This window comes from Kogia breviceps, chromosome 7 (assembly GCF_026419965.1).
Source record: "Kogia breviceps isolate mKogBre1 chromosome 7, mKogBre1 haplotype 1, whole genome shotgun sequence".
NCBI lineage: Eukaryota > Metazoa > Chordata > Mammalia > Artiodactyla > Physeteridae > Kogia > Kogia breviceps.
The window spans coordinates 78988901-79016654 of NC_081316.1; the positions used below are offsets into that span (position 1 = coordinate 78988901).

The 27754-nt window shown below is 39.0% G+C and overlaps 1 protein-coding gene across 6 annotated transcripts in view; it reads right to left on the bottom strand.

Annotated features, from left to right (window-relative positions):
- Positions 1-27754, bottom strand: part of ZNF215 (zinc finger protein 215) — a 206603-nt gene that overhangs the window by 177676 nt on the left and 1173 nt on the right. The gene's annotated exons all lie outside the window — the stretch shown is intronic.

Consider the following 27754-nt stretch of genomic DNA (forward strand, 5'->3'; position numbering starts at 1 on the left):
GCCGCTCGGCGGCATGTGGAATCTTCCTGGACTGGGGCACGAACCCTCGTCCCCTGCATCGGCAGGCGGACTCCCAACCACTGCGCCACCAGGGATGCCCTGGACTGAACTTTTTAATGCCTAAGACTTTAGATATTCTAATACCAAAAGTGACTAGAAAAGTCATTTTCCCAAGAATATTTAGAGGAATGGGAAAGGGGAAAACTGAAATAACATGGTGGCAGGCAGAGGATGGAGATAAATAAAGGAATATCCTGATTATACGCCACTGTTCATTCAATGAACAGGTTACACAAAGATGAAGAAAAAGGAGCAAGAGGGCCAAGAGGAGAAAGAAACTGACAACAAAGATGCGTCTCTTCTAGAAATAGGAAGGGGCATTTGAGATGCCTCACAGGCTGCTTCCAGGAGATGCTTGTAATTACTTCTCGTTATTAACTACTGCGATATTATGATATAATAAGAAATATATATCCCGTCTGTGTCCAGGTTCCTGGCACAGAGCTCCTAAAACTCTTGGAACTTCATGAGTTACAGGGATGAGAGGAGCCTCTTTTGTTACTCATAAGGCCCTGTCAACCATACCTGAGTTTATGTAAATGAGATGACTCTGGATGGGCCACCAAGATAGCTTCAGGATGGAGGCTGGTTGCCAGAGAAACCAGCCATGTGATTAAAGGGTTGGAACTTTCAGCCCCATACCCCCTCACACCTCCAGGAGGGAAAGGGGCTAGAGACTGAGTCAATCACCAGTTGCCAATGATTTAGTCAATCATGCCTATGTCATGGAACCTCCATAAAAACCCTAAAGGAAGGGGTTTGGAGAGCTTCTAGGGTGGGGAACACATCGACATGCTAGAAAGGTGGTGCACTCCAACCTCCACAGCCACAGAAGCTCCTGTAACCAGGACACTTCAAACCTCACCCTATGTGCCTCTTAATTATATCTATTATAATGAACTAGTAAATAAGAAAAGTCCCTGATTTCTGTAAGTCGTTATGCAAATTATCAAACTGGAGGAGAGAGTTGTGGGAATTTGCAATCTATTTTCTGTTTTTTTCCTTTTTTTGGCCACAGGATCTTAGTTCCCCAACCAGGGATCAAACCCATGCCCCCTGCAGTGGAAGCGTGGAGTCTTAACCACTGGACAGCCAGGGAAGTCCTGGAATCCCCAATTTTAAGACAAGTCAGACAGAAGTGTGGGTAACTAGGGACCCAATATTAGCAACTGCCAGCCGAACTGGGAGGGCAGTCTTGTGGAATTGAGCCCTTAGCCTGTGGTGTCTGCACTAACTCCAGGTAGTTAGTGTCAGAATTGAATTAAATTCTGGGACACCCAGTTAGTATCCACACAGAATGAGAGAACTGCTTGGTGGGGAAAACCCACATTTTTGGTGTCAGAAGTGTTCTGTGGTTGGGAGCAGATCTTAGTAATTATAACTAGTGATCATTATTAGTCCCTTCTAATCAAAATAAAATTATGGGTAAGACTCCTCATGATGTTAGCACTCATAGATTATATGATATAGACAATGTGATTTAAAGGTGATTTCAAGAGAAGTAAATGAAATTAGGGGAAACACCTGTTTCAGTGCCTGGAATTCATTCAGTCAACATTTATGAACAAAAAGCACCATGGCAATGGGTAAAAGCACAGAATCTGGCATTGGGTTGTCTGGGGTTGAAATCTGGTTCCTATATTTACTAGTCTTGTGATATGAGCAAGTTTCATCTCCAGCTCTATATTTCTTCAACTGTAAGATGGGGATTATAATAATGAGTTGTTAGGAAAATTAAATTAGATAATACCTGTAATATCGAGTAGAACAGTTCCTGGCTCTGAAGTAGACGTCAATAATATTAGATATTTTGGTGGAAATAGATCAGAAAAAAAAGTAGCAGCTGGTGCTACCCCCCCTTCAAGGGTCTTACAGTCTAGTGTGAAAACCAACCCACATATAAATTTGATATAGTGCTGAAATGTTGTGATTGAAGAATAAGCAGGGATACTAGGGACCCACAGGGAGAAGTGACTGATGAGAACTAAAAGATAGGGAGTCAAGAAGGATAAGTAGATGTGGAATGGTTTCCAGGCCAACTGTGGAGGTTAAGGAAGATCATGAAGCAATCAGATAGTTTACAGGTCAGGAATGACAAAGAATTCAGTGTCATAGGAACACAGACAGTGAGGATCAGCTGGAAGAAACGGCTGCAAACACAGGCAAAGATCACTGGGAAAAACAGTTGATATGACAAGATTTAGGCCTCTGTGCAGGAACAGATCCAGGTTTCATGGAGCCTGAGCTCATACAATTAGGAAAACTGTCTTTAAGAAAAAAAACATAATTATAAATCCAAAAGTAGGTACAAAACATAATATTTTTTAGAAAAAGAAATACCTTTAAAATAAAAGGAATTATAAAAAATTATAACACTGACAACTATAAACCACTAAATCCAGAAAGATAATATAAATATTTATATTAACTGATTGATACATCTGTAAAACTTTTTTCCTATATTTTTTTCTGTATACTTTTCTGATATCAATGACTTTGTATTGCTTTCTGTAGTGAGGATAGAAAAATAGTTTAGCCTTTCTTCTAACATGGTATCTAAATTTGTTACTATTTGATAGTTGAAAAGTATAAAAACATGTGACTTCATAATGCTGTACCATTTGTAGTACTTAACATGTGTGCCCTATAAACACAGAAATTCTGATGAATTCTCTTTTGCATGATTCTCACCCAAAAGGGGGGAGAAAAGTTTGATGCATTTAAAATGGTATACACTACTTTATCAAGTATTTTCCTGACAGAAGAGAACTTCCATTTTGACAAGTATAAGTGAGAACCAAATCCTGTACTATTCCACATTGGAAGAATTTTCCAGAGATCAGCTTCTGGCTCTGTACATTTCAAATCTTTTTTCTCTGCCATTAATACATTCTTCAAGTGTCAGCACTATGGATCAGGTTCATATTGCACAGTGCCCATATCGTGGTGTTGAAATATAAACTTCCACTAAAAGAAACTAGGGCTTTTTCAAGAAATGTCTGATTCCAAGTCTAGGGCAGAAAATATAGTCTAGAGCTTCTTCGCATACTAGATAGCAAAGAAGTTAGAGTCATATCAAAAGAACTCAGAAGCCAACTTTAAAGGGGTCTCACAATTAATGATTGGACAATTTGAGCTTCAAAGGGATAAAGATTAAAATTTACTGAAATCCATCTGATAGGTTTAAAGTTGATCACTTTCAGAAAATGCCAGAGAACCAATTCATTCTTTTGAAAATATTACAATAAACTATTTAATAATTAAATTATTATCAATAAGTTAAATGAAGAAAAAGAATCAACCATTTATCCTTCTTTGCCTATTTGATCTCTACCACTGGGTTACAAAGTAGTAGATGAGGGGAGGTATCTCTTTAGAAAAGCATTCTTGCTTATAAATACTAAAAATAAAATCAGAATTTCACCATTTTGCATCCTCCAATAAATTATTGGATCTAAGCTTTGAGCACGAACAACCACTATCACAAAAAGAGAGACAATCAGACTTTATGTGCCTCCCGACTGAAAGAACACAAAACACTTAAAGCAGCAAAAATAAGTCTAGTCCAGTCTGGATCAAGCTGCCAATTTATAGGAAAATACAGAAGACAGAGGCGTTGACACTACTGAGAGTATGAAGCTAGCAAAATGCAGGCTGTACGAATATGTCAAACATCCCAAGTTCCTCATCAGATAAACTTAGATAAGAGAAAGGGGAAGAGAGGAAGGAAGGCTTGTAGAGTAATAGAAAATTGAAAGACATATCATATTGTTTTTCAATGGGTAGGACTAAACTATAGTGACTAGGAATAAACATGTGGGCAAAAATAAAATAAAAAGAGACATAAGGTAGTGTATATATGTCCATGCCACTCTCTCACTTTGTCACAACTTACCCTTCCCCCTCCCCATATCCTCAAGTCCATTCTCTAGTAGGTCTGTGTCTTTATTCCCATCTTGCCCCTAGGTTCTTCATGACTTGTTTTTCTCTTAGATTCCATATATATGTGTTAGCATACGGTATTTGTTTTTCTCTTTCTGATTTACTTCACTCTGTATGACAGACTCTAGGTCCATCCACCTCACTACAAATAACTCAATTTCACTTCTTTTTATGGCTGAGTAATATTCCACTGTATATATGTGCCACATCTTCTTTATCCATTCATCTGTCGATGGACACTTAGGTTGCTTCCATGTCCTGGCTATTGTAAATAGAGCTGCAATGAACATTTTGGTACATGACTCTTTTTGAATTATGGTTTTCTCAGGGTGTATGCCCAGTAGTGGAATTGCTGGGTCATATGGTAGATAGCTAGTGGGAAGCAGCTGCATAGCACAGGAAGATCAGCTCGGTGCTTTGTGACCACCTAGAGGGGTGGGATAGGGAGGGTAGGAGGGAGGGAGACGCAAGAGGGAAGAGATATGGGAATATATGTATATGTATAACTGATTCACTTTGTTATAAAGCAGAAACTAACACACCATTGTAAAGCAATTATACTCTAATAAAGATGTTTAAAAAAGAGACATAATGAAGCAATTACTATAAAAGTCAGGAAAGTGTTTACTATTGAGGGAAGGAAAAGGGTTAAAGTTGGGATAGGGAACTTGAGAGACACAGAGAGAGGAAGCTGTTGAATTCTATAGTTTGACTCAAGTAGTGGTTACAAATCTGTTTGTCTTATTGTTTCCTGTCTCTGTTTTTTATATTATTTAAAAAAGATTTTGAAAATGAAAGAGGGTGATGTATAAGGTGTGGTGGTGAAGTGGCTAGGCCAGGGTAGAATTAGAGCATTGTTGGCTTCCCTTGGTAACAGCTCCTTGACAGCAAGCAATGTCAATATTATTTCTAATATGATCTGAGGGATTTGCACTTATTCTAAGCTGGAGAAGGTGTGAACCAGGACATGTTTTCCTGGGATCAACCTCCTTAAGAGTTTAATTATCTTTAGTGCTTTGCCTTTGAGGTGTGGGAACAATTATGTTTATATTGTAGTTTACATTGTGATTTCCATCAATTCCTCTGTGGTAGACATAGAAGTGTGCCACCCAGATCCTCCTTCAAGAAGGCACTTGCTGACCAGCTGAGGGGAGTGAAGGGAAGAGCCAGTCTTCAGTGGTCAGATCCTTCAAATCAGCCTCAACTGCTGAGTGGCTATTCACCTGAGGCCTTCCTGGGGCAGCCTGGAGCCCATGACTGAGTGACACAGAATATGAAACAAGACCTGGGCACTGTAGCCTGACACAGGATGCTCTGAAGGGCTACACTCACAACAGAGCTCCCTAGTTGTTGATGAAGGTTTGTGGGGCCTGTATCAAAGTTCAGCTTCTTCCTCTGCCAAATCTGGCTCACGTCCCTTTCTTTCTCAGGTGTTGATCCCTAATAAACATCTTGCACACCAAAATTTTAGCATCTGCTTCTGAAGAAACTGATCTGCAACATCCTTTAAGACCTTGGTAAATATTGCAAGATCTAAATGGATTTGAATAATGGGGTGGTGAAGAATAAACAACACAAAAAGAAAATAAGGGCTGCATAACATTCCTACACTGGTCAGAAGGGAGCAGCATCCTTTCAAGGGTGAGAGAATGCAGGCCTTCTGGAAGTGACCACCAGGCAGGAAACTATGCAGTGGCCAATGGCTCTGTTGAGAGCAGTGGAGAGGAGCATGAGACATAGCTGTAAGTGATAATTAGTAAGTGATAATTAGAAAACAAAACTGGAGGATAGGGGCTTCCCTGGTGGCACGATAGTTAAGAATCCGCCTGCCAATGCAGGGGACACGGGTTTGAACCCTGGCCCGGGAAGATCCTCCATGCCATGGAGCAACTAAGCCCATGAGCCAAAACTACTGAGCCTATGCTCTAGAGCCCACAAGCCACAACTACTGAGCCTGTGTGCCACAACAACTGAAGCCCATGCGCCTAGAACCTGTGCTCCCAACAAGAGAAGCCACCACAATGAGAAGCCCGCGCACCACAACGAAGAGTAGCCCCCGTTCTTCGCAACCACAGAAAAGCCCGCATGCAGCAACGAAGACCCAAAGCCACCAAAAATAAAATAAATAAAATTTTTTTTAAAAAACTGGAGGATGAAGAAAAGGGAGGTAAAACTGATGAGCGGAGCAAGAATAGATATTTCTTCCACATGGCCTTGGGGGTAGTGGTGAGAGGAAAGGGTTTAAAAAAAACCCCCAAAAACCCAAGGTCTTGCAAATGGATTCCTTAGGAAAATGAGATGGACTTAATAATTAAACTGAACCAAAACAAGGAATTCTGCCTTAGTCCCATGTGCTCCAGGCTGGAATTATTCCTGGAAGAGCAGCCTTATCATCCTATGTACTAGGGAGGCACCTATGCATGCAATTGCAGATCACCCCTCTTCTATTTGACAAGTTATATCTATAAAGCTTACCCAAAGCCTTTCTCGTCTCAGCACCTAGTTATTCTTGGTCCCTGAAGTCACAATAAAATGTGAAACTGGGAATTTTTTTTTTTTTTTTTTTTTTTTTTTGTGGTAGGCGGGCCTCTCACTGTTGTGGCCTCTCCCGTTGCGGAGCACAGGCTCTGGAAGCACAGGCTCAGCGGCCATGGCTCACGGGCCTAGCCACTCCGCGGCATGTGGGATCCTCCCGGATCGGTGCACAAACCCGTGTCCCCTGCATCGGCAGGCGGACTTGCAACCACTGCACCACCAGGGAAGCCCTGGGAATCTTAATGTAAGGTTTACAAATACACAGTAGCAGCCTCACAAGCAAGTGATGGTCTTAATAAGAGTATCACAGACTCTCAACCACACATTTTCCTTGCTCCTCCCCTGCCTCCCATTCTAACAGAGCTATCTTTCTTATGCCCTCCCATCTTACAATATTTTTAAGGCCCTAGTTCAATCATCCAGATTCCCACTAAAGGTACATGGAAGTTGTAGGCCCTTCTCTTACCACTGGATGGTGCTAAAGAAACTGATCAGATTAATTCTGATAAGTTCTCAACCTCTGCACTGTTAACAATAGAGACCAGATAATTCTTTTTGGTGGAGGGCTGTCCTATGCATTATAGGATGTTTAGTAGCAACCTTGGACTTTACCTATTAGATGCTAATAGCACTCCTGCAGTCATGAAAACCAAATACTTGTCCCGACATTGCCACATGTCCCTAGGACATTTGGATTTTCCTAGCCGAGAACCACTATAAAATGAGAACCCGAAGCGTTTTGAATAGGAGGGAGAAGGAGAATTAAATTTTGATGGAATTTTTTTAAAGCTTTCTTGCTTTTTAAAAAAATGACATTTATTCATTGAAAAATATCCAAAATGTGGAAAAAACATATAAAAGTAAATTAAAAACACACAAAAACCCACTACTCAGATTAACTTCCGTGAACATTTTATTGACCATCCTTCTAAGAGTATGGACAAATAGTTAAACATGTATAATTGGTCTATTTAAATAATTAATTTTAATGCCTGTATAATATCCCTTCATATGTAATTAACCAAGTTTCTACTGGTAGACAACCAGGTTCCTAAATTTTCGTTATTATAAATAGCACTGCAATTAACATCTCTGAACAACCTGAAACTGTTGACTGAAATTGTTTCATGTGTAATATTTCTGCATATCTAGAATTTTGCCAGGACCCAAAGCCTTAGAAAAGTGAGTTAGACATAGATACTTTCCCAAATATGTACACAGACTAGTAGAGAAAAATGAGCACAGGACAAAATAAAATGTAATAAGTGGCACGGAAATGCAAAGTAGAAATGTGGGCAAAACATGAAGAAAATATAACTGACTAGGGATCAGGGATGGCTTCACAAATGTGGGCCCAGAAAGAGTCAGTGTAAAAGTTAGTCTCAGCCCCTTTTTATTCATAACAACCATTTGTTTAAAGGCCTATTTCCCTATTTCCCCTATACCCTATGCACAGGCCAGGGCTAGCATTTTCTTCTTTATATACCCGGTATTTATCACAGCGTCATGAACTTATTGAATCTTCAGTAAAGGTTTGCTGAATGGGGGTACTTATTGGAAATTTTCCTGCCTGGAGAGCATTGTCCTAAAAAGAGAAAGAAGGGAGAATCACACAGAAGCAAGTGGGCTATGAATACAAGTTTACAATCACACCCATGGGGCTTCCCTGGTGACGCAGTGGTTGAAAGTCTGCCTGCCGATGCAGGGGACACGGGTTCGTGCCCCAGTCTGGGAAGATCCCACATGCCGCGGAGCAGCTGGGCCCGTGAGCCATGGCCGCTGAGACTGTGCTCCGCAACAGGAGAGGCCACAACAGTGAGAGGCCCATGTACCAAAAAAAAAAAAAAAAAAAAAAAAAAATCACTCCCAACTTTTCCAAACTCAAAGACACACCAGGAAACAGTGATGGTAAAGAGAGGAGAGAGGAAGAGAGAACGGTAATTTGATGTGTACTTCTCTGATCCCCTTTCTTTACTCTTCTGAGAAGCTTCTCCAAGAAGAAATCTGAATGATCTTGCAGAAGGCAATTTGAACGAATCCTAAGGCTTATACTACAATTCAGATGAGGTAGAGAAATATTTTATTCTCCTTATGTTAGTCTATAATCTAATATCCCTCCCAAAACCCCCTCCACTGGTTAGCAGGGGAAAAAAAAGAACTAAAGTTTCAATTTACTTTAAACTTAATCCAATCTGACAATTTAAATATACTTTTAGAAAGCGTTTGGGTGTATTGGATAAAATAATGCTTAATCACTCAGAGAGCCTCTCCTACCACTGAGTCTCTCCCCAAAGGAGTGTGGGAAGAGTGTGCTCCTGCAATCTCCTGGCAGGAGATTGAGAAGGGACTCTAGCCGCATGCTGGTTTTTCCTGATGTAGTGGCTAGTGGCTGCCACCTGCTGGTCTCTGGAGCACTCATCTTTGTACACCTAATCGCTAAACAGGCTGAAAGATACCAAGGGTCTAGATTTTGGGCAGGGACAATGTTCCTGAATTGCTGACACCGTATCAAGGATTCTGCTGGCTGCAGAACCTGAGTTTACTGCCACATACTCCACCCCGAAAACTGGCCCAGCAGTCCTCACCACTTGACGGTTCAGTCAACTCACTCTGCTATGGTAGGCCTATGGCAGCCCACTGGGTTTCAAGTGAGCATCCACAGCACACAAAAACTCAGGGCATCTTTGTCAAGCTTAACCCCAGCACTTCTCTCTACTTGACCACGATGTGCTACATTTCTGTGACTGAGTCCTAAAGTTGATACAGGGCAAAATCCATTCGGGATATCAAGGACCATTATTACCTCTGTCTTATTTCTTTTTACATTTCTTTTGTAAAATATTCTAATCTCCCTCTTGACAAATGAATACTTTTCACAGACTAAGGGAAAGCCCTAACCATGCCATCTTCATCTGCATCCTCGTCTCCAATTTTGTTGTGCCTGATAACTATAAAACCTGTCCTCTTTTTACTTCACCTCCAGACCTTTAGCCTGGAAAATTTAAGGAGGTCTGAAAATTATAAGGAGAGAGACTGGCAGAAACTGCCTGGTCAGATCACATCAGACTGGTCTTGAATTATCAAAGAAACATCCCTATTTATTTTGAAAATCCCTTTACCATACTTAGGAATCAGACATTTTCAAAGCTTGGCCATTCACTCAGTATATATTTACAAAGCATCTATTATGTGCAGTGTACTCTGACAGGTATGATGTCAGAGTACATTGCACATAAACTACCCACTGTTAGTTTCCTATTGCTGCTGTAACAGATTACCACAGACTTGATGACTTAAAACAACAGATTAATTCTCTTACAGTTCTGGAGGTGATATATCAAAAATTGGGTCTTCAGGGCTTCCCTGGTGGCGCAGGGTTAAGAGTCCGCCTGCCGATGCAGGGGACACGGGTTCGTGCCCCAGTCCGGAAGATCCCACATGCCGCGGAGCGGCTGGGCCCGTGAGCCATGGCCGCTGAGCCTGCGCATCCGGAGCCTGTGCTCCGCAACGGGAGAGGCCACAACAGTGAGAGGCCCGCGTAACGCAAAAAAAAAAAAAATTGGGTCTTCTGGGTCTAAATATAAATTATTGGCAGAGCTGCATTTCTTCTGGAGACTCTAAGGGAAAGTCTGTTTTCTTGCCTTTTCCAGTGTCTACAGGCTGCCCTCCTTCCTAGGCTCATAACCCCCTTCCATCTTCAAAGCCATCAGTGACCAGTCAAGTTGTCCTCATGCTACATCACTCTACCTTTGATCCTCACACCTCTCTCTCATAAGAACCCTTCTGATTACATTGGTCACAACTGGATAATCCAGAATAATCTCCCAATCTAGATATCTTTAGTTTAATCACATGTGCAAAATTCTTTTTGCCATGTAAGGCAACATATTCAAAGGTTCTGGGGATTAGAACATGTATATATATTTTTTATCATACCTACTCACAGAGCCAAAGAGAAATAACTCTTGGAGAGTCAGAAGGCTATAAAAGATGTGATGAATATTTTTTTACTTATTTTTAACTGAAGTACAATAGTTATACTAGAAAAAGCAGAGACTGCATGTGTCCAGATCATGGAATTATCACAAAACAAACACACCAAGTTACCGGCCATGGAGGAAAAGTTACAGAAGATCACCAGCCTCACATAATCACCTCCCCTACAACATGCCCTCTTCTAATAACTACACCCTCTCTATTCCAGAGGTCCAACACCACAGGTTAGTTCTGTTTTTGAACAGGTAAATTGAATGATTCAGTGTAATTGTTTTGTGTCTGACTTCCTTCACTCAACATTGTTTAGGAGATTTATATATGGATCTATCTAAATCGAACTATAGTAGTTCATTTTCATCAATATATAATATTCCATTATATGACTATAGGACAATTCATTAATCCATTATACCACTGACAGACATTTGGATTTTTTTCAGCTTGGGTGTATTTTAAATACTGCTGCTGTAATCATTATTACACATGTCTTTTGTTGCACTTATACATACATTTCCGTTAGGTTTAGGGTTGGCCAGAAAGTTCGTTTGGCTTTTTCCGTAAGATATGGAAAACCCAAAGGAACTTTCTGGCCAACCCAATATATACCAGGAGAAGAATTTCTCAGTCATCGTATATCTATATATCTAGATATGTCTTCAACTTCAGGAGAGAATACCAGCCAATTTTAAAAGTAGCTGTACAAATTTATAAACTTACTAGCAATATGTGAGTGTCCCAGTTGCTTCACATGCTTACAAACACTTACTATTATCAGTCTTTGTAATCTTAGCCATTCTGGGGTATGTAGTACTATCTTGCTATAGTTTGCATTTCCCTGATTACTACTGAGGCTGAGCTTTTTCTTTTTTTTAACATCTTTATTGGCGTATAATTGCTTTACAATGTTGTGTTAGTTTCTGCTGTATAAAAAAGTGAATCAGCTATACGTACACAATATCCCCATATCCCTTCCCTCCTGCGACTGCCTCCCACCCTCCCTATCCCACCCCTCTAGGTGGTCACAAAGCACCAAGCTGACCTTCCCGTGTGATGCAGCTGCTTCCCACTAGCTATCTATTTTACATTTGGTAGTGTATATATGTCAATGCCACTCTCTCACGTCGTCCCATCTTACCCTTCCCCCTCCCCATGTCCTCAAGTCCATTCTCTATGTCTGCTTCTTTATTTTGAACAAATTTATCTATTAGGTCAGTTAAGACTAAATAAAAATAAGTTGTGGTTTTTTTGTTCATTTTGTTTTTTTACCTTTATTTGCTCCTTCTCCAAAGGTCTTCCTTTCTTTATATAGATCTAAGTTTCTGATGTCTGTGAAAGTATTTCTACTTCACTTTTGAGGAATAATTTTTCAGGGTACACAACTCTAAGTCAGTGGATTTTTTTCTCTCAACACTTTAAATATTTCACTCCAGTCTCTTCTTGCTTGCATGGTTTCTAAGAACTCAGATGCATTTTTTATCTTTGCTCCTCTATAGGTGAGGTTCCAATTTTTCTGGCAAATTTTTAACTTTTCTGTCTTCAATTTTCAGCAGTATGAATATGATAAGCTTTCGTGAGGTCTGGGGGTGGGGCATTTATCCTTCTTGGTGTCCTGGTTCCTGGATCTATGGTTCAGTCATTGACAAATCTGGCAAACTTCTTAGTCATTATTGCTTCAAATATTTCTTCTATTCTTTTCTTTCTTCACCTTTTGCTATTCTCATATGCATATGTTACACCTTCTATAGTGATCTCACAGTTCTTGGATATTCTGGTGGGTTTTTTTGTTTGTTTTTTTTTTTTAGTCTTCTTTTCTCTTTGCTTTCAAGTTTTGGAAGTTTCTACTGAAGTGCTCCCAAGCCCAGAGAATCTTTCCTTGGCTGTTGCCAGTCTACTAATGAACCTAGCAAGAGCAATCTTCATTTCTCTTGCTGCGTTTCTAACTCTGGCATGTCTATTTTATTCTTTCTTAGAATTTCCAACTCTCTGCTTACAATGTCCATCTTTTCTTGCATGAATTCAACTACATCCATTAGAGGCCTTAGGATAGTAATCATAGTTGTTTTAAATTCCCAATCTGATAATTCTAATATTCCTGCCATGTCTGAGTCTTGGTGTGATGCTTGCTCTATCTCCTCAAACTGTTTTTTTCTGTTTTGTTTTGTTTTGTCTTTTTGTATGCCTCATAATTTTTCTTGACAGACATGATGTACTGGGTAAAGGAAACTGTCGTAAATAGGTCATTAAAAATGTGGTGATGGGCTTCCCTGGTGGCACAGTGGTTGAGAATCTATCTGCCTGCCAATGCAGGGGACACGGGTTTGAGCCCTGGTCTGGGAGGATCCCACATGCCGTGGAGCAACTAGGCCCGTAAGCCACAATTACTGAGCCTGTGCATCTGGAGCCTGTGCTCCGCAACAGGAGAAGCCGCGATAGTGAGAGGCCCGCACACCATGATGAACAGTGGCCCCCACTTGCCACAACTAGAGAAAGTCCTCGCACAGAAACGAAGACCCAACACAACCATAAATAAATAAATAAATAATTTTTTGAAAATGTGGTGATGAGGTATAGGGGAGGGGAAATGTGCTATAATCTGGTGATTGGGTCTCAGTCTTTTAGTGAACCTGTGTCTCTGTACTGTGAACTTCAGAAATGCTTCTCCTAGCTTTATTACCCCCGTGGGTGGGAGATGATGGCTAGAGTGGTCTGGAATTGGATATTTCCCTTCTCCTTCATGGAAGGTTACAGTAGGCTGTACTTGGGTATTTTCTTTTTCCCATGTGGAATGCTAGAATAAACGGGAGTTGAGTATTTCACTTTCCCCAGGTCGGTTCAACGCTGAAAAAAATTCTAATAGTTTACAGTCTGAAAATATAATTTCTCTCAGGACAGGCTTTATTAAGAAAAACAAAATGCTCTGAACTATTTCAAAATGGGTACTTTCCCCCTCCCTCTGCACAAGTGGATTTTTCTCCAGTATTCACTGTGAGAACCTGGTCAACCTCCTAGAGATAAAAATAAAGGTATGGAGAGCCTCTATTACAGGGTCCTCTTGGAGTTTCTGACACTCAAGCTTGTCCACAGAGCCCCCAGCAATTTGTCAATTACAGTTTAGGTTTTTCTACCTCATGGAGGTTTCTCCTCATAAGTTTCACCTCCAGTAAGTCGTGATTCTCTACATTTGCCTATCTGTGTCTACAATTTGGGGGGCAGCAGTTTGCCTTGTGACTTCATTTATCTGTCATATCTAAGAAGAGTTGTTGGTTTTTCAGTTGGTACAAAATTTTAGTTGTTGTTAGGATGGAGTGTTGACTTCCAAGCTTCTTACATGCCAGACTGGAAACTGGATGACTTGCTTTTTACTTTGAGGCCATGTTATTAGATGATATTTATGTAGACTGTTACATCTTCTTTGTGAAAAACCTTTATCATTACAACTTAAGAACTTGTGTTACAGGAAGCTTTTCAAGTTCATTTCTACTTCTCTGATATTAATATAACTAGCTACTCTAGCTTTCTTTTGTTGTCTGAATTTTCCCATCCTTTACTTTCACACATTCTCTATCCTTATGTTTTAGATATGTTAGTTTTGTCAATAGCAACAAAAGTTGGATTTTCTTTATTAATTCATTCCAATAATCTTTGTCTTTTACTGAAACATGCAGTGCACTTATACTTAATATGATTAGTGATATATTTGTGTTTGCAATCTTACTATGTGATTTCTACTTGAACCACAAGGTTTGTGTTCTTTTTTTCTGGCTTGCCAACTTTATTAATAAAGTATTTAATAAATAATTAGTAGATTATCTTCTTAGACCTGTTTATATTTACAAAAAATTTAATGGAAAGTAAAGAGTTGCATATACTCCCACCCCATACATTTTATTAACATCTTTCTTTAGTGTTGTACATTTGTTACAAATGATGAAATAATACTGATACTCCATTATTAACTAAAGGCTCACTCTTGTTTTGTACAGTCTATGGGTTTTGACAAATGTATAACGATATGATAAAACATTACACATTATTTTTAAAAAGTTTCGCTAACCCTGAAAATGCTGTCTCCACCTATTCTCCCCTGCCTCTCTCCAACCCCTGACAGCCACTGAACTTTTTACAGTCTCCATAATTTTGGCTTGCACAATGTCATATACTTGGTTTTTTAATTTTATACATAGTAATTTGTACCTCTTAATTCCTTACCCCTATCTTGCCCCTTCACCTATTGGTAACCACTAGTTTATTCTCTACATCTATGAGTATGTTTCTTTTTGTTATATACATTAATCTGTTTTATTTTTTGGATTTCAGGTATAAGTAATAACATACAGCATTTGATTTTCTCTGTTTGACTTATTTCACTAAATATGTTACCCTCCAGGTCCATCCATGTTGTTGCAAATAGCAAATTTGATTACTTTTTATGGCTGAGTAGTATTCCATCGTGTGTATGTGTGTGTGTGTGTGTGTGTGTGTGTGTGTGTGTGTGTGTGTATACATGAAACATTTTTTCCATTCATCTGATGGATACTTAGGTTGCTTCCATATCTTGGCAACTGTAAATAATGCTACTACAAACACCAGGGTGCATGTATTTTTTAAAAAGTGTTTTCATTGTCTTCAGCTATATACTGAGAAGTGGAATTGCTAGATAATGGTAATTCTGTTTTTAGTTTTTTGAGAAATCTCCATACTGTTTTCCACAGTGGCTTCACCAAGTTACATTCCCACCAACTGTGTACATGGGATCCCTTTTCTCCACATCCTTGCCAACATTTGTTATTTGTGTTCCTTTCAATGACAGCCAATCTGACAGGTGTGAAGTTTTGATTTGCATCTTCCTGATGATTAACAATGTTGAGCATCTTTTCATGTGCTGGTTGGCCATCTTTATGCCTTCTATGAAAAAATGTCTATTCAGGTCTTCTGCCTATTTTTTTATCCATTTTTCTGGGTTTTCTGATGTTGAGTTTGTATGAATTGCTTACATATTTTGAATATTAACTTCTTATTGGTCATATCATTTGCAAATATTTTCTCCCATTCAGTAGGTTGTCTTTCATTTTGTTGATGGCTTTCTTTGCTGTGCAAAAGCTTTTTAGTTTAATTAAGTTCCATTGGTTTATTTTTGCTTTGGTTTCCTTAGCCTTAGGAAATATTGCTACAATTTATGTCAAAGACTGTTCCTCCTACGTGTTCCTCTAGGAATTTTATGGTTTCTGGTCTTGCATTTAGGTCTTTAATCCTTTTGAGTTTATTATATATATGGTGTGAGAAAAATTTCTAATTTCATTCTTTTACAAGTAGCTCTCCAGTTTTCCCAGCAACACTTACCGAAGAGACTGTCTTTTCTGCATTGTATATTCTTGCCTCCTTTGTCATAGATTACTTGACCAGAAGTGTGTGGGTTTATTTCTGAGCCCTCTATTCTATTCCACCAATCTATGTGTGTGCTTTAGTGCCAGTACTATACTGTTTTGATTACTGTAGCTTTGTAGTATGGTCTGAAGTCAGGGACTCTGATACCTCCAGCTCTCTTCTTTTTGCCCAAGACTGTTTTAGCTACTCAGGGTCTTTTTTTGTAAACATAAGGTACAAACGTGTTGATTTGATACATTTACATACCATAATATGATTACCACTGAAGAGTTAACTAAAGCATCTGTCATGTCACATTATCACCATTTCATTATTGTGGTCAAAACAATTTCGATCTAGAATCTTAGCAACTTTGAAGTATGTAATACAGTATTGCTGTTTATAATATGCTAAGCATTAGATATTCAGGGTTTATTTATCTAATGATTGCAGGTTTGAACCCTTAAACAATGTCTCCCCAATTGCCACACTCACCAGCCCCTGGTAACCACCATTCTACTATAAATTTTTACATGTTTGGCTTTCTTAGATTCTACCTACAAATGATATCCTACAATATTTGTCTTTCTCTATCTGATTTATCTCACTTAGGATAATGGCCTCAAGGTCCATCCATGTTGTCACAAATGGAAAGATTTCATTCTTTCTCATGGGTATAGATAGATAGATGGATAGGGATAGATAGATAGATAGACAAATATCTTTATTATCCATTCAGCAGTTGACTGACACTTAGGCTATTTCAACATCTTGGCTACTATGAATAACACTGTCATAAACATGGGAGTGCATATATCTCTTCAAGATCTTGTTTTCACTTGTTAGATATATACCCAGAAGTGGAGTTACTAGATAATATGGTAGTTCTTTTATAAATTTTTGAGGAACCTCCATACTCTTTTCCATAGTGGCTGAACCAATTTACATTCATATCAACACTGGGATTCCCTTTTCTCCATATTCTCACAAACACTTGTTATCTCTTGTCTTCTTGATGAAAGCCATTCTACTGAGAGTGAGGTAATAGCTCATTGTGGTCTTGATTTGCATTTCTCTGATGACCATTAGTGTTGAGCATCATTTCATATATCTGTTGGCCATCTAACTGTCTTTTTTGGAAAAAAATGTCTATTTAGCTTCTCTGCTCAATTTTTCAACTGAAATTTTTAGGGGTTTGTTATTCAGTTGTATGAATTTTCATATATTTTTATTAGCAGGTCCTTATTCAATATTTGGATGGCAAATAATTTCTCCCTTTCTGAAGGTTACCTTGCATTTTTTTGAAATAATTTCTTTTACTGTGTAAAACATTTTAGTTTGATGTAGTCATACATGCTGATTTCAGCTTTTGTTGCTTAAGTTTTGATGTCATATCCAAAAAAATCATTGCAAAGAACAATGTCAAGGAGATTCTTTACTATATTTACTTTTTTGAGTTTTACATTATCAGGTCTTCTCTTTAAATCTTTAATCCATTTTGAGTTAATTTTTGTGAGTGGTGTAAGATAAGGGCCTAATTTCTTTTTTTTAATTGTATTTTTTTTTATTTATTTATTTATTTATTTATTTATTTTTGGCTGTGTTGGGTCTTCGTTTCTATGCGAGGGCTTTCTCTAGTTGCGGTGAGTGGGGGCCACTCTTCATCGAGGTGCACGGGCCTCTCATTGTAGGAGCCTCTCCCGTTGTGGAGCACAAGCTCCAGACGCGCAGGCTCAGTAGTTGTGGCTCACAGGCCCAGCCGCTCCGCGGCATGTGGGACCTTCCCAGACCAGGGCTCGAACCCGTGTCCCCTGCATTGGCAGGCAGACTCCCAACCACTGCACCACCAGGGAAGCCCCCAGGGCCTAATTTCTTTATCCAGTTTTTCCAGCATCATTTGTTGGAGAGACAATCCATTCCCCACTGAGTATTCATGGCTCCCTTGTCATATATAAATTGACCACATATACAGAGTATTCTTCCTGGGTTCTCTGCTTTGTTTCATTTGTCTGTGTGTCTATTTATTTGCCAGTACTACACTGTTTTAATTATTGTAGATTTATAACATAGTTGGAAGTAAGGAATTGTGATGCCTCTGGCTTTGTTATTCTTTATCAAGATTGCTTTGGGTATTGGGGAATTTTTGTGATTCTGTACATATTTTAGGATTGTTTTTGACTATTTTAGTGAAAAGTGTGATTAGAATTATAATAAGGATTATGTTGAATCTATAGATGGCTTTGTGAGGTATATACATTTTAACAATGTTAATACTTCCAATTCATGAACATGAGATATCTTTCCATTTATCTGTATCTTTCAATTTATTTCATCATTTGTCTTTCTGAGTTCTCTGCAGCTTACTGAGTTTTCTTAAAACAGCTACTTTGCAGGGCGCAAGCCACTGCTATAAACATGGACACCAGAGATGGGCATGAAACACTAAGGCTGCTGCTGCAGCCACCAAAAACCCTGTGTGCAAGCACAGATCACTATCCACACCTCCCCTCCTGGGAGCCTGCATGGCCCGCCAGTGCCAGGATCCCGTGATCCAGGGACAACTTCCCCAGGAAAACACACAGCGCACCTCAGGCTGTTGCAACGTCACTCCAGCCTCTGCCGCTGCAGGATCGCCCTGCATTCCATACCCCTCCCTCTCTCAGGCCTGAGTGAGCCAGAGCCCCATAATCAGCTGCTACTTAGACCCATCCTGTCTGAGCAAAGAACAGATGCCCTCAGATGACCTACACACAGAGGCAGGGCCAGATCCAAAGCTGAACCCCAGGAGCTGTGTGAACAACAAAGAGAAAGGTAAATCTCCCCCAGCAGCCTCAGAAGCAGCAGATTAAATCTCCACAATCAACATCTGTGGAATACCTGAATACACAATGAATCATTCCCAAATTGAGGCGGTGGACTTCGGGAGCAACGATATATATATATATTTTTTCCTTTTTCGCTTTTTGTGTGTATGTGTATGATTCTTTGTGTGATTTTGTCTGTATAGCTTTGCTCTTACCATTTGCCCTAGGGTTCTCCCTTTCCATTATTGGGTTTTTATTTGTTTGTTTATTTGTTTTTTAGTATAGTTTTTAGCGCTTGTTATCATTGGAGGATTTGTTTTTTGGTTCGGTTGCTCTCTTTCTTTCCTTTTTTTTCTTTATTACTTTAAAAATTTGTTTAATAATTCTTTTTTTAGTTTTTATTTTAATAACTTTCTTTTCTTTTCCTTCTTTCTCTCTTTCATTCTTTTTTTCTCCCCTTTCTTCTGAGCCATGTGGCTGACAGGGTCTTGGTGCTCCGGCCATGTGTCAGGCCAGTGTCTCTGAAGTGGGAGAGCCGAGTTCAGGACATTGGTCCACCAGAGACCTCCTGGCTCCACATAATATCAAAAGGCGAAAGCTCTCCCAGAGATCTCCATCTCAATACTAAGACCCAGCTCCACTCAACGACCAGCAAGCTATAGCACTGGACACCCTATGCCAAACAACTAGCAAGACATGAACACAACCCCACCCATTAGCAGAGAGGCTGCCAAAAATCATAATAAGGTCACACACAGCCCAAAACACACCACTGGACATGGACCTGCCCAACAGAAAGACAAGATCCAGGCTCATCCACCAGAACACAGGCACTAGTCCCCTCCACCAGGAAGGCTACACAACCCACTGGACCAACCTTAGCCAGTGGGGGCAGACACCAAAAACAACAGGAAATATGAACCTGCAGCCTGTGAAAAGGAGACTCCAAACACAGTAAGTTAAGCAAAATGAGAAGACAGAGAAACACACAGCACATGAAGGAGCAAGGTAAAAACGCACCAGACCAAACAAATGAAGAGGAAATAAGCAGTTTACCTGAAAAAGAATTCAGAGTAAGGACAGTAAAGATGATCCAAAATCTTGGAAATAGAATGGAGAAAATACAAGAAAAGTTTAACAAGGACCTAGAAGAACTAATGAGCAAACAAACAACGATGAACAACACAATAAATGAAACTAAAAATTCTCTAGAAGGCATGAATAGCAGAATAACTGAGGCAGAAGAACGGATAAGTGACCTGGAAGACAAAACAGTGGAAATAACTACCACACAACAGAATAAAGAATAAACAATGAAAAGAATTGAGTACAGTCTCAGAGACCTCTGGGACAACATTAAACGCACCAACATTCAAATTATAGGGGTCCCAGTAGAAGAAGAGAAAAAGAAAGGGACTAAGAAAATATTTGAAGAGATTATAGTTGAAAACTTCACTAATATGGGAAAGGAAATAGTTAATCAAGTCCAGGAAGCACAGAGAGTAGCATACAGGATAAAACCAAGGAGAAACACGCCAAGACACATTTAAACAAACTATCAAAAATTAAATACAAAGAAAAAATATTAAAAGCAGCAGGGAAAAACAACAAATAATATACAAGGGAATCCCCATAAGGTTAACAGCTGATCTTTCAGCAGAAACTCTGCAAGCCAGAAGGGGGTGGCAGGACATATTTAAAGTGATGAAAGGGAAAAACCTACAACCAAGATTACTCTACCCAGCAAGGATCTCATTCAGATTCGATGGAGAAATTAAAAGCTTTACAGACAAGCAAAAGCAAAGAGAATTCAGCACCACAAAACCAGCTTTACAACAAATGCTAAAAGAACTTCTCTAGGCAGGAAACGCAAGAGAAGGAAAAGACCTACAATAGCAAAACCAAAACAATTAAGAAAATGATAATAGGAACATACATATTGATAATTACCTTATATGTAAATGGATTAAATGCTCCAACCAAAAGACACAGACTGGCTGAATGGATATAAAAACAAGACCCATATATATGCTGTATACAAGAGACCCACTTCAGACTTAGGGACACATACAGACTGAAAGTGAGGGGATGGAAAAAGATATTCCATGCAAATGGAAGTCAAAAGAAAGCTGGAGTAACAATTCTCATATCAGACAAAATAGGCTTTAAGATAAAGACTATTACAAGAGACAAAGAAGGACACTACATAATGATCAAGGGATCAATCCAAGAAGAAGATATAATAATTGTAAATATTTATGCACCCAACATAGGAGCACCTCAATAAATAAGGCAAATACTAACAGCCATAAAAGGGGAAATCAACAGTAACACAATCATAGTAGGGGACTTTAACACCCCACTTTCACCAATGGACAGATCATCCAAAATGAAAATAAATAAGGAAACACAAGCTGTAAATGATACAGTAAACAAGATGGACTTAATTGATATTTTTAGGACATTCTATCCAAAAACAACAGAATACACGTTCTTCTCAAGTGCTCATGGAACATTCTCCAGGATAGATAGTATCTTGGGTCACAAATCAAGCCTTGGTAAATTTAAGAAAATTGAAATCGTGTCAAGTATCTTTTCCAACCACAGTTCTCGGAGACTAGACATCAATTACAGGAAAAAAACTGTAAAAGATACAAACATGCGAAGGCTAAACAATACACTACTTAATAACCAAAAGATCACTGAAGAAATCAAAGAGGAAGTGAAATATAACTAGAAACAAATGACAATGAAAACATGATGACCCAAAACCTATGGGATGCAGCAAAAGCAGTTCTAAGAGGGAAGTTTATAGTAATACAATCCTACCTCAAGAAACAAGAAACATCTCAAATAAACAACCTAACCTTACACCCAAAGCAATTAGAGAAAGAAGAACAAAAAAAAACCCAAAGTTAGCAGAAGGAAAGAAATCATAATAGATCAGATCAAAAATAAATGAAAAAGAAATGAAGGAAACAATAGCAAAGATAAATAAAACTAAAAACTGGTTCTTTGAGAAGATAAACAAAACTGATAAACTATTAGCCAGACTCATCAAGAAAAAAAGGGAGAAGACTCAAATCAATAGAATTAGAAATGAAAAGAAGTAACAACTGACACTGCAGAAATACAAAGGATCGTGAGAGATTACTACAAGCAACAATATGCCAATAAAATGGACAACCTGGAAGAAATGGACAAATTCTTAGAAAAGCACAACCTTCCAAGACTGAATCAGGAAGAAAAGAAAATATAAACAGACCAGTCACAAGGACTGAAATTCAGACTGTGTTTAAAAATCTTCAAACAAACAAAAGCCCAGGACCAGATGGCTTCACAGGTGAATTCTATCAAACATTTAGAGAACAGCTAACACCTATCCTTCTCAAACTCTTCCAAAATATAGCAGAGGAAGGAACACTCCCAAACTCGTTCTACGAGGCCACCATCACCCTGATACCAAAACCAGAAAAAGATATCACAGAGAAAGAAAACTATAGGCCAATATTACTGATGAACATAACTGCAAAAATGCTCAACAAAATACTAGCAAACAGAATCCAACAGCACATTAAAAGAATCATACACCATGATCAAGTGGGGTTTATCCCAGGAATGCAAGGATTCTTCAATATACACAAACCAATCAATGTGAGACACCATATTAACAAATTGAAAGAGAAAAACCATATGATCATCTCAATAGATGCAGAAGAAGCTTTCAACAAAATTCAACACCCATTTATGATAAAAACCTTCCAGAAAGTAGGCATAGCAGGAACTTGCCTCAACATAATAAAGGCCATATATGACAAACCCACAGCCAACATCATTCTCAATGGTGAAAAATTGAAACCATTTCCACTAAGATCAGGAACAAGACAAGGATGCCCACTCTCACCACTATTATTCAAAATAGTTTTGGAAGTTTTAGCCACAACAATCAGAAAAGAAAAAGAAATAAAAGGAATCCAAATAGGAAAAGAAGTAAAGCTGTCACTGTTTGCAGATGATATGATATTATACATAGAGAATCCTAAAGATGCTACCAGAAAACTACTAGAGCTAATCAATGAATTTGGTAAAGTAGCAGGATACACAATTAATGCACAGAAATCTCTTGCATTCCGATACACTAATGATAAAAAATCTGAAAGAGAAATTAAGGAAACACTCCCATTTACCATTGCAACAAAAATAATAAAATGCCGAGGAATAAACCTACGTAAGGAGACAAAAGACCTGTATGCAGAAAAGTATAAGATACTGTTGAAAGAAATTAAAGATGATACAAACAGATGGAGAGATATACCATGTTCTTAGATCAGAAGAATCAACATTGTGAAAATGACTATAGTACCCAAAGCAATCTATATTCAATGCAATCCCTATCAAACTACCAATGGCATTTTTCACAGAACTAGAACAAAAAATTGCACAATTTGTGTGGAAACACAAAAGACCCCAAATAGCCAAAGCAATCTTGAGAAAGAAAAATGGACCTGGAGGAATCAGGCTCCCGGACTTCAGACTGTACTACAAAGCTACAGTTATCAAGACAGCATGGTACTGGCACAAAAACAGAAATATAGATCAATGGAACAGAATAGAAAGCCCAGAGATAAACCCATGCACATATGGTCACCTTATTTTTGATAAAGGAGGCAAGAATATACAATAGAGAAAAGACAGCCTCTTCAACAAGTGGTGCTGGGAAAACTGGATGGCTACATATAAAAGAATGAAATTAGAACACTCCCTAACACCATACACAAAAATAAACGCAAAATGGATTAAAGACCTAAGTGTAAGGCCAGACACTATCAAACTCTTAGAGGAAAACATAGGCAGAACACTCTATGACATAAATCACAGCAAGATCCTTTTTGACCCACCTCCTAGAGAAATGGAAATAAAAACAAAAGTAAACAAATGGCACCTAACGAAACTTAAAAGCTTTTGCACAGCAAAGGAAAACATAAACAAGATGAAAAGACAACCCTCAGAATGGGAGAAAATATTTGCAAATGAAGCAACTGACAAAGGATTAATCTCCAAAACATACAAGTAGCTCATGCAGCTCAATATCAAAAAAACAAATAATCCAATCCAAAAATAGGCAGAAGACCTAAATAGACATTTCTCCAAAAAGATATACAGATTGCCAACAAACACATGAAAAGATGCTAAACATTACTAATCATTAGAGAAATGCAAATCAAAACTACAATGAGGTATCACCTCACACCGGTCAGTGCAGCCATCATCAAAAAATCTACAAACAATAAATCCTGGAGAGGGTGTGAGGAAAAGTGAACCCTCTTGAACTGTTGGTGGGAATGTAAAGTGATACAGCCACTTTGGAGAACAGTATGGAGGTTTCTTAAAAACTAAAAATGAACTACCATATGACCCAACAATCCCACTACTGGGTGTATACCCTGAGAAAACCATAATTCAAAAAGAATCATGTACCACAATGTTCACTGCAGCACTATTTACAATAGTCAGGACATGGAAGCAACCTAAGTGTCCATCAACAGATGAATGGATAAAGAAGATGTGGCACATATATACAATGGAATATTACTCAGCCATAAAAAGAAGTGAAATTGAGTTATTTGTAGTGAGGTGGATGGACCTAGAGTCTGTCATACAGAGTGAAGTAAGTCAGAAAGAGAAAAACAAATACCGTATGCTAACACATATATATGGAATCTAAAAAAAAAGGTTCTGATGAACCTAGTCGCAGGGCAGGAATAAACAGGTAGACATAGAAAATGGACTTGAGGACATGGGGTGGGAGGGTGAAGCTGGGGTGAAGTGAGAGTAGCAAGGACATATATACACTACCAAATGTAAAATAATCCGTTGGTGGGAAGCAGCAGCATAGCACAAGGAGATCAGCTCGGTGCTTTGCGATGACCTAGAGGGGTGGGATAGGGAGGATGGGAGGGAGGCTCAAGAGTGAGGGGATATGGGGACATGTGTATGCATGTGGCTGATTCGCTCTGTTGTGCAAGAGAAACTAACATAGTATTATGAAGCAATTATACTCCAATAAAGATCTTTTTAAAAATATAAATAAATAAATAAACCTAATTAAAAAGAAAAGTTGGCTTGGGGTCCAATCAACAATTGCTTTTTGATACAAGAGGGAAGAGATATGGGAACATATGTATATATATAACTGATTCACCTTGTTGTAAAGGAAAAACTAACACACTATTGTAAAACAGTTATACTCCAATAAAGATGTTTAAAAAAAAACTGCTTTTCACCATCATCATTAAATTCCTGATTGAACACTTGCTGAGCTCCATGTACAGGCTCCCAGGACATTGCTTCATGAAGGCATCAGTAGAAGAGGATGCAGTTATTTCAGAGTAAAGGAGAAAGCTTGTTTTTCTATTTACAATAGTTCTAACACAAAGCAGTTATCCTAGTCCCAAAATCTCTCAAAGCCAATGGGCACCAAGGGGTGGGAGGTAGAAGTAGCCTGGCCCAATGCAAGCATAAGGAGGTGAATTTTCTGTAAAGAATTTTAAAATAGTAATAAAACTAACTAAAAGTCAATCTGATTTTTATCACATTTCATGACTATGCTAAACAGTGTTAGTGATATATTAACTCTCAAAGAAAAGTCTTTTGTTGGTCTAAGTTCTAAACAATTGATATGGTTACTGTTGCATTAAAATAAAATACATGTAAGCTTCAAACTATCACTTTTTTTTTTTTTTTTTTTTTTTTTTTTGCGGTATGCGGGCCTCTCACTGCTGTGGCCTCTCCCGTTGCGGAGCACAGGCTCCGGACGAGCAGGCCTAGCGGCCATGGCTCACGGGCTTAGTTGCTCCGCGGCATGTGGGATCTTCCCGGACCAGGGCACGAACCCGTGTCCCCTGCATCGGCAGACGGATTCTCAACCACTGCGCCACCAGGGAAGCCCCAAACTATCACTTTTTAAAACTAATCCACTAAAACATTTTATTCCACACGCAATTTGGAAAACTATCAGTTACATAGTCAGATTCGGCCACATGTATTATTTTTCATAGTATTGATAAATTCATAACAATTTGTGATCTTTCAAGCTCACTTGAGGCACATTTTGTACCTCCAACCCTTGTGGTAGAACATAGCCCTGCTTCTAAAACTATAAATTTAAAATAAACAATCCTAGTTGTATGAGATTTTTCTTTCCTGAGTTGTTTTTGTTTTAAGGTGAAGTTTCAGATGAGATCAACCAGACACAAAAGTATCTACAAACAACCAGAATATGCCTTGAACAACATACAGTAAGACACCAAGGTTTAAAATGGTTCCTTGAACATCAATCCTCAAAAATTGTAGAGAAAGCCATTAACTATGCACGAACAAAATGTAAAGAAACGGACATAGACAAAAAGAATTAAGTTTGAACACTGCCAGGAGAACAAACAAGAGATGATGATCTGGAAGCAGGAGACAGATGGGACCCCAGGGGTAAACGGCCAAAGTTCATTCCCTGTGGACCAATACTCCGACGGAAATAACAAGACAATTGAGAGAGGAGGCTGGGCCCTGCCCAGATAGAAGGTAAGACACCACATATTTTTCATTCTCGGCATCAGGAGACCTCCCCGACTACACATGCGCAGAAAGGCTCCTTGGAGGCCGAAACGGGAGTGATGCTAACTGATGCCAACTGATGCTCACTACCCATAGGCCTCTTTGGTAGAATCCATCTTGGCTAAGAGATGCGTGTGCATACGTGGGAAGATACACCCAGTATGGACTCTGAACCAGACAAACCAAAATGATTGGCCAAAGGAAACAGAGAAGAAATGCCCCATATAAGTGATTTAAACTGCCACAAGGGTACGACTCTTTCTCTGAGCCCACCCGCGTGTCTATCCACACATACTGTACTTCTTTTTTCCCTAATAAATACTTGTTTCACTACTTTCCATCTTTGTGGGAATTCTTTTTCTGAAAAGCCATAGGGTCAGGGCCTTGTCACTGAACACTGGTCTAGTAGCTAGGATTCGGTGCTCTCACCACCGCGACCCGACCTCAATCACTGGCCAGTAATTGAAACCCTGCTTCAAGATGCTGCAGCCCAAGGCCACCCTAGATCAGCCTCACATAACCAGAAAAATAAATACGGACAATATTTGATGCTGTACATTTTGACCAAGTGGACATTCCTTTTTTAAAGCAATAGGTCAAATAACACCAGTGTCAATGTTCATTTTCTCTGACTTTTGCAAAGAAGAAAATCTTCCCAAGTTTTTTACCAGTAGAAATTTATGATGAATTTTCTGATGACGATGTTACAGTGAAATGTGGAGATAACTGAAAGCTGCAAGAATCGATCCCAAAGAAACAAGACACAGACAGTATTGTAATTTCTGGAATTTATGGTGAAGTGTGGTTTGTATAAATTTCTGCCAACATATCCATATGTTTAAGACTTTTCGTATTTGCATGTATGTTGCTTCAGACAAAAGAAACTTTTCAACATTAAAATTAGCAAGAGGTGTTCTCTAGTCACCTAAGGGGAAGACAGAATGACAAATCTAAATATGCTTCCTAACAAACATGAATATGTGTCTAGGGCTTCTGTAACAAAGTGTCAAAAACAGAGCAGAAATTTACAGTCTTGTAGTTCTGAAGGCTAGAAGTCCAAAATCAACCTGTCAGTTAGGCCATGCATTCTCTGAAGGATCTAGGAAAGAATCTGTTCCATATCTTGCTCTTAGCTTCTGATGTTTGCCAGAAATCCTTGGCTTGCAACTAGGCAACTCGGATCTCTGCCTTCCGGGTCACATGGCGTTCTGTGTGTGTCTCTGTCTCTCCACAGGTGTTCTTTTCATAAGGCCATCAGTAACTTTGGATTAGGCGCCCACCCTAATCCAGTATGACCTCATCCTAACTAATTACATCGCAAGTACCCTATTTCCAAATAAAGTCACATCATGAGGTACTGGGTGAGGGAGATGCAGGCTATATGGGGGTGGGGTAGGTCTTAGCATATCTTTTTTGTGGGGGGGACATATCTGAATCCATAA